Genomic DNA, 16,011 nt, shown 5'->3' with positions numbered 1-16,011 from the left:
CCACAGGGTTTCCCTTTGGCCAAATGCTCGGTGCAAGGTGGTGCACAAAAGTAATAATAATCAGGCAAATGGATTGAATACTCTTACTTGAAAAGAACAAACATCCAGTATCAATTCCTGTATGTTGAAATCTGATTGTAAGTCTGTGCAAATGTGATTTTTCCCAATTTAAATGTTCCGTAGGACTATCAGTCCCAGCAACACTCTGTAATAACTCTGAATGTGTGTAGTATGGAACAAACTTCTGGGCGTTAACCCTCTCACTGCACTGGATCCGGACAGATGGGTGTCTCCACTCCATAAGTTCTCAGTCTGTAAGGAGTTGCAATCACGCTGTTGCGGTGTTCCACTTGTTGATGACCAGGAGTCCTCGGTTACCTCCCACACGGGTCTCCGGAACGATCACTTCTGCTGCTCCAGCACACTGTGATCGATGGCAGGATCGCTGGCTGCTGTTCCGCTTCTTCACAGGATAGGCCACAACCCTGTGGGACACACCCACAGAGCCCTGCTGCCGGCTACGCGTCCCAGGAACAAGAGACCTAAGATGGCTGCTCCCAGCCTTTTTATAGTCTCCCCACAATGCAGTTCTTCACCCTGAGATTTGTGGGAGTCACTAAGCATTGTGGGTAGGTCAAGTTAATGTCCAGATGTAAACAAACAAAATACTTCCATGTCAAACTTCTGATTTATAAAGAAATATAAATGTGCTGTAATTATATAATTTGGCCGCTAGATGGCACCATATACCAACTTATTAACCTTACAGCATTGCAAATATTTAAAAACAAATATTGTCAGTGCTACACATTTAACAGTATTAGACCATAAGTCATTGATATTAAACAGCAGTTCTTCTTTGTCAGCTTTAAGATTCTCTTGCACTTACCAGGTTGGTTTTGTTAAGCGTTTTTCCCTTTGGTTTGATTCAGGGTTTAATTCCTCAACTGGAAGGAGTACTAAACCTGGCTGCGCATCCCCAGATTGCATATTGTCTTGCTGAAACATCTTGTTAACAAGGAGGGGGTTTATAGTACAGTTTTCAGCAGCAGAGAAATGTATCAATTTGCTGTGTCTGAGATCAGGTTTCTTAGACTGCAGTTTAACCACTTCAGCCCCGGAAGGATTTACCCCCTTAATGACCAGAGCACTTTTTACAATTTGGCACTGTGTCGCTTTAACTGCTAATTGCGCGGTCATGCAATGCTGTACCCAAACGAAATTTGCGTCCTTTTCTTCCCACAAATAGAGCTTTCTTTTGATGGTATTTGATCACCTCTGCCGTTTTTATTTTTTGCGCTATAAACGGAAAAAGACTGAAAATTTTGAAAAAAAATTATATTTTCTACTTTTTGTTATAAAAAAATCCAATAAACTCAATTTTAGTCATACATTTAGGCCAAAATGTATTCGGCCACATGTCTTTGGTAAAAAAAACGTCAATAAGTGTATATTTATTGGTTTGCGCAAAAGTTATAGCGCCTACAAACTAGGGTACATTTTCTGGAATTTACACAGCCTTTAATTTATGGCTGCCTATGTCATTTCTTGAGGTGCTAAAATGGCAGGGCAGTACAAAACCCCCACAAATGACCCCATTTTGGAAAGTAGACACCCCAAGGAAATTGCTGAGAGGCATGTTGAGCCCATTGAATATTAATTTTTTTTGTCCCAAGTGATTGAATAATGACTAAAAAAAAAAAATAAATAAAATTACAAAAAGTTGTCACTAAATGATATATTGCTCACACAGGCCATGGGCATATGTGGAATTGCACCCCAAAATATATTCAGCTGCTTCTCCTGAGTACGGGGATACCACATGTGTGGGACTTTTTGGGAGCCTAGCCGCGTACGGGGCCCCGAAAACCAATCACTGTCTTCAGGATTTCTAAGGGCGTAAATTTTTGATTTTACTCCTCACTACCTATCACAGTTTTGAAGGCCATAAAATGCCCAGATGGCATAAAACCCCCCAAATGACCCCATTTTGGAAAGTAGACACCCCAAGCTATTTGCTTAGAGGCATGTTGAGTCCATGGAATATTTTATATTTTGACACAAAATGCGGGAAAGTGACAATTTTTTTTTTTTCTTTTTGCACAAAGTTGTCACTAAATGATATATTGCTCACACAGGCCATGGGCATTTGTGGAATTGCACCCCAAAATACATTTAGCTGCTTCTCCTGAGTATGGGGATACCACATGTGTGGGACTTTTTAGGAGCCTAGCCTCGTATGGGGCCCCGAAAACCAATCACCGCCTTCAGGATTTCTAAGGGTGTAAATTTTTGATTTCACTCTTCACTGCCTATCACAGTTTCGGAGGCCATGGAATGCCCAGGTGGCACAAACCCCCCCAAATGACCCCATTTTGGAAAGTAGACACCCCAAGCTGTTTGCTGAGAGGCATGGTGGGTATTTTGCAGCTCTCATTTGTTTTTGAAAATGAAGAAAGACAAGAAAAAACATTTTTTTTTTTCTTTTTTCAATTTTCAAAATTTTGTGACAAAAAGTGAGGTCTGCAAAATACTCACTATACCTCTCAGCAAATGGCTTGGAGTGTCTACTTTCCAAAATGGGGTCATTTGGGGGGGGGGTTTGTGCCACCTGGGCATTCCATGGCCTCCGAAACTGTGATAGGCAGTGAAGAGTGAAATCAAAAATTTACGCCCTTAGAAAGCCTGAAGGCGGTGCTTGGTTTTCGGGGTCCCGTACGAGGCTAGGCTCCAAAAAAGTCTCACACGTGGTATCCCCATACTCAGGAGAAGCAACAAAATGTATTTTGGGGTGTAATTTCACATATTCCCATGGCATGTTTAGAAGCTTATGTCACACATCACCCACTCTTCTAACCACTTGAAGACAAAGCCCTTTCTGACACTTTTTGTTTACATGAAAAAATTATTTTTTTTTTGCAAGAAAATTACTTTGAACCCCCAAACATTATATATTTTTTTAAAGCAAATGCCCTACAGATTAAAATGGTGGGTGTTTCATTTTTTTTTCACACAGTATTTGCGCAGCGATTTTTCAAACGCATTTTTTGGGGAAAAAACACACTTTTTTAAATTTTAATGCACTAAAACACACTATATTGCCCAAATGTTTGATGAAATAAAAAAGATGATCTTAGGCCGAGTACATGGATACCAAACATGACATGATTTAAAATTGCGCACAAACGTGCAGTGGCAACAAAATAAATACATTTTTAAAAGCCTTTAAAAGCCTTTACAGGTTACCACTTTAGATTTACAGAGGAGGTCTACTGCTAAAATTACTGCCCTCGATCTGACCTTCGCGGTGATACCTCACATGCATGCCAGACCGACGCTTGTGTTCGCCTTAGCGCGAGAGCAGGGGGGGACAGGGGTGCTTTTTTTTTTTTCTTTATTATATTTTTGCTTTTTTATCTTATTTTTAAACTGTTCCTTTCATTTTTTTTTAAATCATTTTTATTGTTATCTCAGGGAATGTAAATATACCCTATCATAGCAATAGGTAGTGACAGGTACTCTTTTTTGAAAAAATTGGGGTCTATTAGACCCTAGATTTCTCCTCTGCCCTCAAAGCATCTGACCACACCAAGATCAGTGTGATAAAATGCTTCCCCAATTTCCCAATGGCGCTGTTTACATCTGGCAAAATCTAAGTCATAAAATGCTCGCAGCTTCCAGTTTCTTAGGCCATAGTGATGTTTGGAGCCACTCTGGTCTCTGATCAGCTCTATGGTCAGCTGGCTGAATCACTGGCTGCATTCTCAGGTTCCCTGTTGAGACAGGAGAGCCAGAGAAAAACACGGAAGACGGTGGGGGAGGGGGGGCATTCCCTCTCACTGCTTGTAAAAGCAGTCTAGAGGCTAATTAGCCGCTAGGATTGCTTTTACATGAAAGCCGACCACTGGCTGAAAAGAATGATACCAAGATGATGCCTAAACCTGCAGGCATCATTCTGGTATAACCACTCAAAGTCGTGAATGGCGTACCTGAAGACAAAAAAATGGTTAACAATAAAACACAGTAAACGGTAAAGTATAAAAAATTGCATACCTGAAAAGCAAACAAGATAAAACATAATAACAATAAAACATTGCAGAATAGAATACAGTAAAAAAGAGCAGAACAATAGAGAGAGAATAGAGAGAGAGAGAACAATAAAATTACAACTATTTATTTTTATTTTATATTTTTGTTTGTGTTTTTTTTTTTTTTTTACACTTTTTTTTGTAACTAACTTTTATAACTGTAACCGGTTCCAGGTTCGGGTCTCTCAAAATGCGATGGCATCTTGGGAGACCCTGTGAAAGTGTGCCTAGTCTGTGCAATGCTGTATCCTACGCTAATACTCAACTAGTGTATGGTAGCGTTCAAAACATTCACCAATGCAAAGACCAGGATTGTCAGGACAGGAGGGACAATAATAGCGGGTGTCACGCCTATATCAGCGCTTGCTGCAGACACAACATCTTTTTGGGGGGGTTCGTTGGGTAGGGGTACTCGGGAAGACATAAAAATGCCTCTCATGCAGCCGACTGCATTTGGTTGGGGATGTGAATGGGGGAAGTACGGGCGCTGCAGAAGTGGTGGGCTCCCAATTAGGATTGGCGAATGCAGCAGGAAGGGCACTATGGGCACGACGGGCCTGTTTGTCTTCTTGGTGGCAGCGGGACACTACTTGTGCTTGCCACCTCACCAGCTTGAACTGCACTTATGGGACTCGCCACGTCACCAAGTGTTACTGCAGTGCTGGTTTGACTACGACCGGGGTATACTAGGCCGCTGGTGCTTGCCAGTTCACCAAACGCTACCAAAAAAACTGTTAGCGATCGCAGGGATCAGGCCTGACTCTGCGAATGCTGCAGTTATGTGCTTAGTGTTTTATAAGTGACAGTGATCGATCAATACTGCACTTGGCTGGGCTGGGCCAGGCGGAGAGGCAAAACGCAGGTGCTAGCAGGTATCTGGGCTGATCCCGCTAACACTGCGTTTTTGGGAACCCTAAACTGCTGGGGACGCTAGTATAAATCTGATCGGATCAGATATTGATCTGTTCATATACTATACCACTAAGGGAGGTGTATGGTGCGTGCGTGGGTGTTAGCGGTACTGGCGCTAACCTGATGCTACTTGGGGCTAGTGTTTGGCAGTTCACCAAAATGCTCCCAAAAAAAACTGTTAGCGATCGCAGGGATCAGGCCTGACCCTGCGAACGCTGCAGTTATGCGTTTAGTGTTTTGTAAGTGACAGTGATCGATCGATACTGCACTTGGGTGGGCTAGGCCGGGCGGAGGGGCAAAGCGCAGGTGCTAGCAGGTATCTGGGCTGATCCCGCTAACACTGCGTTTTTGGGAACCCTAAACTGCTGGGGACGCTAGTATAGATCTGATCGGATCAGATATTGATCCGTTCAGATACTATACCACTAAGGGAGGAGTATGCTGCGTGAGTGGGTGTTAGCGGTACTGGCGCTAATCTGACGCTGCCTGGGGCGACGCATATCACCACCGGGCGATCAGGGGGCTAAACCTTTATTCGGTAATAAACGGCGGGTGCCCTGACACTATAAAAAATAAACAAACTAACAAGCGTCACCCGTAACAGTTATACGGTGATCAGTGGTGAAAGGGTTAACTAGGGGGCAATCAAGGGGTTAAAACATTTATTCGGTAGTATATGGGGGTCCCTGTCGCTATAAAATGCTGACGACGAACCTAAATATTTACCTCCCTAACTAGCGTCACCAGCGACACTAATACAGCGATCAGAAAAATGATCGCTTAGTGACACTGGTGACGGGGGGGTGATCAAGGGGTTAAAACTTTATTAGGGGGGGTTAGGGGGGTACCCTAGACCTACAGGGGGCTAACACTAACTGCCTTACCACACTAACTGTCACAAACTGACACCATGCAGTAATCAGAAAAAAAAAAAAAACTGCTTGGTGTCAGTGTGACGGGGGGGGGGGGGGGTGATCGGGGGGGGGGATCGGGGGGTAAAGGGGGGGGGTGTATTGTGCGCCTGGCATGTTCTACTGGGATGTGTTGTGTTTTACACTCACATTTCAGTCTTCTCTCCTCGGCGCCGGAACGGAAAATACCGAGCCGAGGAGAGATGACGTCACATCCCCTGCCTCTGTGTACTATACAGAGGCAGGGGAAGATTCTGATTGGCTGGGAGCGATCGCGAGGGGGGGGGGCATGAATGGATGGCCTCTCCCTCATCACTGAATGCTCCCAGACCAAAGCTGACCGCCCCTGGCACTGGGGGGGGGGGTCCAATTGGACCCCCCGCCCGCGGGAAGGCAATCACGTACCAGGTAAGTGATTTTGCCTGCCCGTGCCATTCTGCCGACGTATATCGTCGTTAGGCGGTCGGCAAGTGGTTAAGAAAGGTTTACTCTGACTTTCTTATAGGATTACACAGACAATAAGCCATGTGCCGATGCATACAGAGGCAGTGTATAAGCTGTTTGTATGAACATTCACAGCAGGAATATTGTCCTGTGGCTGATGAGTGCTATGCTGAGACTTGCTTGCAGACACACATACAGACTTGTGTATTAACCACTTCAATACCAGGCACTTATACACCTTCCTGCCCAGACCAATGTTCAGCTTTTGTCGCAGTTTGAATGACAATTGCGTGGTCATGCTACACTGTACCCAAACTAAATTTTTATCATTTTGTTCCCACAAATAGAGCTTTCTTTTAGTGGTATTTGATCACCTTTGCGGTTTTTATTTTTTGCTAAACAAATAATAAAAGACCGAAAATTTTGAAAAAAATAAAAGTTTTGCTTTTGTTTCTGTTAAAAAAAAAATTGTAAATAAGTAAGTTTTCTCTTTCACTGCTGGGCACTAATAAGGCGGCACTGATTGGCACTGATACAGCGGCACCAATGAGGTGGCACCAATGAGAGAGCACTGACAGGCACTGACGATGGGCACTGGTAGGCAGCACTGATGGGCACTGGTAGGTGGCACTGATGGGTGGCACTGACATGCAGCACTGATGGGCATTGATAGGCAGAACTGATGGTCACTCATGGGTGGCACTGGGTGGCACTGATAGGCGACACTGATGGGCACTGAAAGGCGGCACTGATGGGCACTGATAGGGTGGCACTGATAGGCGGCACTGCTGGGCACTGATAGGCGGCACTGCTGGGCACTGATGGGCACTAATATGCGGCGCTGATAGGCATCCCTGGTGGCACTGGCAGTGGTAGGCATTGGAGTGGGCACTGATTGGCAGCTGCCTGGGTACAGATTGGCAGCTGCCTGGGCACATATTGGTATTTCCCTGGGGGTCTAGGGGGCATACCTGGTGGTCCAGTGTGGTGGCCATCCTGGTGGTCCTGGGCGGCTTCCCTGGTGGTCCTGGGCAGGATCCGAGGGGGGCTGTGCTGATAAACAATTAGCACAGACCCCCCCTGTCAGGAGTGCAGCCAATCGGCCCTCCTCTACTCGCGTCTGTCAGACGCGAGTGAGGAAAAGCCCATCACCGGCTCTTCCTATTTACATCGTGATCAGCTGTGATTGGACAGACTGACACATCGCAACAACGATTGCCGCGATGCGCGCCCCCGGGGGCGCGCAGCGGCTCAATATCCTGATCACATCATATGACATCTGGTCAGGACATTGAAACCACTTTGCCGCCATCATTTTGCTATATGGTGGGCGGCAAGTGGTTAATGGCTGCACTGTTTGATAGCTGCTATTTCTAGTGTCCATAGAACCTCTCACAGTGGTTCCAGAGCTAGCAAGGATCAGATCTTTTGATTGATCTTTCTAAGGATGTATTGACTGATCTTTCTAATGATCTTCTGACTGTTCTGTCTCTCCAATCTAAGCATTGAAAGTGTGATCTCCGTAATTTACAATTAGTTGTGTTGAGATGTCGATAACCCCAATCTTATTTGGATAAACAGATAATGACTCGATCCAGACGACACCTTGTTGTTCTTGTGAAGTTTAATCCATAAACTGTGAGAATCTTACAACAATGAACATCGGACAGGTCAAAAGATCATAATGTGATCCAGTGCACATGTGTGCAGAAATGCATTACTGGGAGAAGGGCGCGGCTAACTATATAGAATAAGCTGAGATACAGGAAGGGGAGGAACCAGGGACAAAATAATACATATAACATTTAAAGGCATATCACAAGGTATGTGAAACATGACAAAGGGTTATTTACTAAAGCTGGAGAGTGCAAAATCTGGGGCAGAAACTGATCAGCTTCCAGGTTTTTACGTTAGAAGCTGCCATTTACAACTGCACCAGATTCTGAGCGCACCAGTTTTACTAAACTCCAATGTGTCTAGGTCTAGAAGGCTAGTACTCACTGCTGAATACTCAGTAGCTGCCTGCAGTATCTAAGACAGGGGCGGCCCATCCGTTAAGGGCGCACGGGTGCCGCCCCCCCTTGTCCATGTGTCCAGCCCCTTGCAGGATGCTAGATGCATGGATTCCAATGTAGGGGGGGTGTTTGAAGCAACTGATTAGAGCCAGGGGTTCTGATAGGCTTCAAAATAGGGTGGGCTCTGGGCGCAGAAAATGTGAACTGAGCCCACCCAGGTGTGTTGCAATAGCAAATTAATATTTGCTATTGTAACACTGATACTCCTCCCAGCCAATCAGGAAGTGGGTCACCTGATCGCCTGAAAGGACAGTCGATCCTATTGGATGCTTAGAAGGAGGGGAGGAGACGCACAGCGGAAGCGAGGAAGAGGAGAGGACACAGGAGCCACAGCCCGATGCCCACTGCCTGATGCCTGTCACCTGCTACCTAGATGGGGTAAGTGTCGGACTGTCCGGCAGACAGTGAACGGAATGTGCGGAGGGGGGGGTTGAGGTGCCACCGGCTGCTGAGTGGGTAGTTGTTTGTCTCTACCCCCCCAAAAAAAGAACCACCAGCCGCCACTGATCCAAGGGTTTTAGGGGGGGGGGGGGCAGAGGAAATAAAGTGGATTCCCTTTTAGGGTGAAGTTCTACTTCCCAGACTACAGCTGGCCATACACTTTTAGATTTTTCTGAAAGAGCTTGGAGCTCCTCTTTAATATTACAGAACTAGCTTTCTTTGAATGTGTATTTTTCCACCAGAAGCACAACAGCCAGCTATGGCTTGGCCCCATTGGTATACTATCTAAAAGCTTTTATAGTTTATGTAACCTTAAAGCATTTGTTACCCCAACACTTCATATTCCTTACATCTGCCTGCTGTACCATGTGCTTGTATGAATCAGTATCCCGTTCTCTTTGTATCGCTTCCTTTATGTGAAATGCCTGGTTCCTGCTGGTCCCTCTACTTTCCTATTAAAAACTGAACACACTAAGCAGAAGAGCTATGCTGGGAACTCAGTGTACTCTCCTCCAATGATCAGACTTGTCCTGACATGCCTCCCCCTGCACAGCCATTCACTGGCAAACTCGGTGTGCTGCTGTTTCTCCTCCCCCCAGCTCTTATGAAGCTGAGAACAGAGGGAATGTGATCATTAATAAAAAAGGGAAAAAAAGGTATTTCATTTTTTTTTCATATCTATACACAAATGTTTTGCCTTTCATTTCTATTTTAAACTGAATGGGTTGTTTTACAAGGTGATCAATTACAATCACTTTAAATAGAGTAATCCACATTATACTGTTGAGACTTAAGTACATAAGTTGATGATGTTAAGATCAACTCTTCAATACTTTGAACCTCAGACTACAGTTATGTATATACAGAAAAGAGAACAATAGGTGCTCAATAGGATAACAAGTTATCCCAACACTTGGAATTACTATCACTCAGCCTGTCCCTATGGATGCCGGATTGTTGCATGTGAAAGTCAAACCCACAACACAATATTCCCTAGCACAGGGGTCTCCAAACTACGGCCCTTTGCTTGCCTTTATCCAGCCCTTGGGGCCCTATTCCTGCCACACATAAGACACTATTCTGCCAACTGACGCCAATGGGGTACCATTTCTCCCACTGACACTATTCCTCCCTATGATACCAATGATGGGGCACTATTACTCACCCTTAAACCAGATGTGGTGATGTTTACCCCCACTGATGCCAGGACAGAATTTCCACTCATGCTGGCCATAGACTGCCCCCCCTAAAGTCTAAAGGACAATAAACTGGCCCTTTGTTTAGAAAGGTTGGAGACCCCTGACCTAACACGTTGTCCTGTATTTGGGCAGTGGTCCCTTAATGTGAAAATATTGGGCTGTTTATTGACCACTCTTAGAAATCTTTTCTCCTCCTGCTTAGAAAGAGACACTAAACTCTACAGGTTAATATACTTTTAAGTTTTGTGCTATGTGAAGTGATGATGACCAAGAGTTTACATTATTTTTAATAAAGATTTGTACTGGAAGTAATATCTTCATATACAATTAGTAGAGTTCATCAGATCTAGGAAAAAAACAGTCATTGTTTTCTCTATTTTGCCTTTTTCTTGATGAGCAGGATTGAAAAATAGTCAAACCGATTGAACTTCCTTGTTTTATCTCTTCCTCACCATGGTACCTGTGATATGGCTTCTCATTTATTGCGCTGCAAAAACGAATATACTAACTTTTCTTATTCATCCGCCCAGTGAATGGTACCACCAGGGGCGGATTAATGCACTGGCTGGTCTAGGCTGCAGCCTAGGGCCCCACGTGTGCAAGGGCCCCCGATTGGCCATGATATTTCTATTAATTTATATATATTTATGTATATGTAGAATAAAAACCATGCCTGCGTGTTATATGAAAAATGATATCGGGGATCGGGCGGTCCGCCCCAGGTGCCACCCATTGGGGGGTGTCAGGCCAGCTGTACCGCCTCTCCTGGCCCTAGGACAGTGCTGCCAGCATACTTTAAAGTTGAGAAAATAATACTGCCAGCCCTTTCTCATGCACAGCTCCTCGTGTGTCACTCTCAATGTAAATGGAAGTCTCTTAATACCTCAATTAAAGCCGCTCTGTCTGGCCGCTCTCCTCCTCCTGCTCCACCTCCTTCCCGAGTGTAGCCTTTGATTGCAGGAGGAGAGCGGTCATGTGACCGTCAATGAAACAGCAGAGGAGAGCAGTCACATGACCGGGTCACGAAGAACGGCGTTAATTGATGTATTTAGAAACTTTGATTAACAATGAGTGACACAGGAGGAGTGGTGTATGAGAAAGAGCTGGCAGTGATGTTTTCTCAACTTTAGAGTATTCTTTCCCAGGAGACTGGGGTTCTGCTGGGAGTGCAGGGGGGCTTTATAATGAAAGAGGCCTGTGTGATATGCAGGCAAAGCGGTCTGTGTACTATGCAGATCTCTGTGTACTGTGCAGGGAAAGGGGTCTGTGTACTGTGCAGGGAAAGGGGGCTGTGTACTGTGCAGGGAAAGGGGTCTGTGTACTGTGCAGGGAAAGGGGGCTGTGTTATGTGCAGGGGGTATGTGGACTGTGCAGGGAAAGGGGGCTGTGTTATGTGCAGGGGGGCTGTGTACTGTGCAGGGAAAGGGGGCTGTGTTATGTGCAGGGGGTCTGTGTACTGCGCAGGGAAAGGGGTCTGTGTACTGTGCAGGGGGGCTGTGTACTGTGCAGGGAAAGAGGGCTGTGTTATGTGTAGGGGGTCTGTGTATTGTGCAGAGGGTTGTGTACTGTGCAGGGAAAGGGATCTGTGTACTGTGCAGGGGGTCTGTGTACTGTGCAGGGGGTCTGTGTACTGTGCAGAGGGTTGTGTACTGTGCAGGGAAAGGGGTCTGTGTACTGTGCAGGGGGCTGTGTACTGTGCAGGGAAAGGGGGCTGTGTACTGTGCAGGGGGCTGTGGGAAGTTTTTTTTCCTGAAACTTCCCTCTTAATGTTAGGGTGCGTGTTATATGCACTCTGTGTGTGCAGTAAAAAAACATGGAGTTTAATAAAACTGTAAAAAGGTACTCACAAAGGTACATAGTGAACAAGCATGTTGGCAAAAGCTGACGGATATCCTGGGAGTGAGTCTGGTCCGTTTCCTGGATTGCAGTGGTGTCCGATGGACAGGCTGCGCCGATGGATGCTGGCACTTCCTGCCGTTGGAACGTATGATTGTTCTGCTGTTGATTATTGCTTGCTTTTATGTGCTGCTGCTGCTGTTTATGGTATTTGTATGGCTTTTATTTTATTGGAATATTACACAGTGTTTCGATTGGTCTCTGTCAGGATGTTGTGATTTTGACTCAGTTAAACAGGAGCTGCTGGAGATGTTTTTGGCTTAACTGTTGGTTTAGAAAGGTAAAATCTGTTACCAGCTTGCAGGTCTATTTTGAATGCTTTTTTTCTGTGGCATTGCTGTTTATAGTAGGCTCATGTCTGAATGTGTTTGGGCTGTAGACCTGAGAGTTGCACTTGAGGCATGTAATATAGGCATAGCTGCCAACAGTCCCAATTTTCCTGGGACAATCCCAATTTTGGGACCCTTGTCCCGATCGGAGGCTGTCCCGAATCAGGATTTTTGGGAAAATCGGGAATGTTTGTTTTTTATTTTATTTTCTGAGCAGCTGGCTCCAGCAAAATGGCCGCCGGCGCCGCCGCTAGATCTTCCCCCTAGTGTTCAGTGGAGAGAGGAAGGGGGCTCGATCCGTGCAGCCAATGAATTGGCTTCTTTAGCTGCACGGATCGGCCCCTCCCCTCTCCACTGAACACACGGCACCGGCGGCCAGACACAGCACACAGCCACAAACACAATGACGGCTCCCGAACAGCCCGTCAAGAGAGAGGAAATGCCGCCTTGGAGGTGGACGGGCAGAGCGAGTATCTGCAGCACGGCAACAAAAGAAAATGTACAAGTTCCTCCCAGGGGCCGTAGTGCTGCCAGTCAGTCCCGCTGCATTATCACATAGTGCTCCATTGTGCTCTAATGGACATGTGCTGGGGGGCGTTATGGGAGGGGAGGGTCTGCACTGGCACTGATAGAGGGGGGGTCTGCACTAATAAAGGGGGGTCTGAACTGAGGGGGTCTGCACTGATGAAGGGGGTCTGAACTGAGGGGGTCTGCACTGATGAAGGGGGTCTGAACTGAGGGGGTCTGCACTGATTAAGGGGGGGGCTGAACTGAGGGGGTCTGCACTGAGGGGATCTGCACTGACGGGGGTCTGCACTGATGGAGGGGGATCTGCCCTGAACAACTACAAGGTTACCTCTTATACCCCTGCTGAAGGAGTCACATAGTCTCTGAAACGGGTCGGTGGTGGATACCAGATTGTATCATCATCTTGCTGTTTCCGTTGGTGTATCTTCAGTTGTTCATATCATGTATATTGCATGTTTCCTGTCTTTTACTGATGATTAATAATTAATATCTGTTTTATCAATTTATCTGTTATGTGTTGGAAGTGCCTATAAAGTCCCACAACTGGGGAACCTCTATGTCTATATTCGTATTTAGGGATGTGGCACGCTCTGGAGTCTAAGGCTGGATTCACACCTATGCAGTTTTAGTGCTTTTTGCATTTTGCAGATTTGCACTACAGAACGTGTCCCATAGGAAACCATGTTAAATGGACTGTAGTGCAAATCTGCAAAATGCAAAAAGCACTAAAACTGCATAGGTGTGAATCCAGCCTAATCATCGATACCCCCATGTTCTGGTACTTGTTACACAGAGATTGTGGACATTTGCTGGAATTTGAGTATATGTGGATGCGCACTTTTAACTACTTACCAATCGTTATTTATCTAATATTCAGATAATAGTGAGTGCAGCTCCTGTCAAATGGTAACACACTAAGCGCAGAAAGTTTTTTATATACAAAAATAACAATTGAGCTTATGACCCTACAAGGTAAGTGACCAATCGGTGCAGATGAGAAAAACGATTTAAAATGCGATTTACTAACTTGCTTGTGATGATTGTAGCCATAATTGCACACTTGTAACAAACACAACTGAATGCTGTCCATAATATGTTTTTATTTGCACTAACATTCAGGACAAGTGGTGTTCCCTTCTTGATCCAAGCAGCACTGCTGATCCCAAATGCTTGTCCTGAAAATTCCTTGTAAATCTCTTGTACAAATCTTTTTTTCCTGAGGACAGAAGACAAGTGACATCCTCAGATCCTCAAAAGTGGTAATAACAAGTGGTAAAGCATGGAATCATATGACTTACATTCCATTATTGTCTGGAGACGCCCTTAAAAAAAATCAAAAGACATACATTTTCCATTGATAAGTATAATACTGCTTTTTGGAAAAATGAATGCAAAATAGCTAAAGTTTCATGAAAGATCATATTGTTTAACCAGTTGCCGACCGCCGCACGACTATATACGTCGACAGAGCGGCACGGGCAGGCAAAAGGACGTACAGGTACGTCCTTGCCTGCCCGCGGGTGGGGGGTCCGATCGGACCCCCCCCCGGTGCCAGCGGCGGTCGGATCGAGGTCAGGGTCGATCAAAGGTGAGGGGGAGGCCACTCATTCATGGCCCCCCCCTCGCGATCGCTCCTGGCCAATGACAAGCTTCCTCGGCTTCTGTGAATGTAAACAGAAGCAGAGGAAGTGATGTAATCTCTCCTCGAGTCGGTCTTTTCGTCCGGCGCCGAGGAGAGAAGACATCCAAGTAAGTGCACCAACACTACACATACAGTAGAACACGCAGGCACACTTGTCACCCCCCTGTCACCCCCCTGTCACCCCCCTGTACCCCCTGTCACTCTGACACCAATAGCAGGTTTTTTTTTTTTCTGATTTATTGCATTGGTGTCAGTTTGTGTCAGTTACAAGTGTTAGGGCAGTTAGGTTAGCCCCCTTTAGGTCTAGGGTACCCCCCTAACCCCCCTAATAAAGTTTTAACCCCGTGATCACCCCCCGTCGCCAGTGTCACTAAGCGATCGTTTTTCTGATCGCTGTATTAGTGACACAGGTGACGCTAGTTAGGGAGGTAAGTATATAGGTTCGCTGTCAGTGTTTTATAGCGACAGGGACCCCCATATACTACCTTCTAAAGGTTTTAACCCCTTGATTGCCCCCTAGTTAACCCTTTCACCAGCGATCACCATATAATTGTTACAGGTGACGCTGGTTAGTTGGTTTGTTTTTTGTAGTTTATTATAGTTTATTATAGTTTTAGGGCACCCGCCGTTTATTACCCTATAAAGGTTTAACCCCCTAATTGCCCGGCGGTGATAGAAGTTAAGTTTTTAGGGTCAGATAAGGTCTGCGTCGCCCCAGGCAGCGTCAGGTTAGCGCCAGTACCGCTAAAACCCACGCACGCAGCATACACCTCCCTTAGTGCTATAGTATCTGAACGGATCGATATCTGATCCGATCAGATCTATACTCCCCAGCAGTTTAGGGTCCCCCAAAAAAACGCAGTGTTAGCGGGATCAGCCCAGATACCTGCTAGCACCTGCGTTTTGCTCCTCGGCCCAGCCCAGCCCAGCCCACCCAAGTGCAGTATCGATCGATAACTGTCACAAAACACTAAGCACACATAACTGTAGCGTTCGCAGAGTCAGGCCTGATCCCTGCGATCGCTAACAGTTTTTTGGTAGCGGTTTGAATCAGTCGCTGACAGTCAGGAGCTTTTTTGCCTGTGAGTCTCACTAGTGTACCCCTAAATTTAGAGGCCAAAATGGCAAATCGAAGGTACACTAGTGAAGAGGCCTACACGTTTCTGAGTATGACAGATAGTGAAGAGGAAGTCACTCATCTGTCAAGTTCAGGCTCAGAATACGAACCTGTAGAGGACAGCGGCTCCATGACAGATAGCTCTGACGACGGAGTTGTGGTCCCTGCTAGGGTCAGGCGTACCAGACCCCGATCTTCTTCTTCTGTCCTTGAAGTGCAAGAACCGCAGGGCTCTCGTAGGGAGCAGAGAGGTACTAGTGCCGCTACTCCTTCTGGTGAACTGGCAAGCACCAGCGGCCTAGTACACCCTGGTCGTACATCCAGCACTGCAGTATCACGTGGTGACGTGGCGCGTCCCATAAGTGCAGTTCAAGCTGGCGAGGTGGCAAGCACAACTAGTGTCCCGCTGCCACCAATAAGACAAAGACA

Source organism: Aquarana catesbeiana, linkage group LG10 (genome assembly GCF_042186555.1).
Source record: "Aquarana catesbeiana isolate 2022-GZ linkage group LG10, ASM4218655v1, whole genome shotgun sequence".
Classification (NCBI taxonomy): Eukaryota; Metazoa; Chordata; class Amphibia; order Anura; family Ranidae; genus Aquarana; species Aquarana catesbeiana.
Note: the sequence above shows the minus strand (reverse complement) of the source record.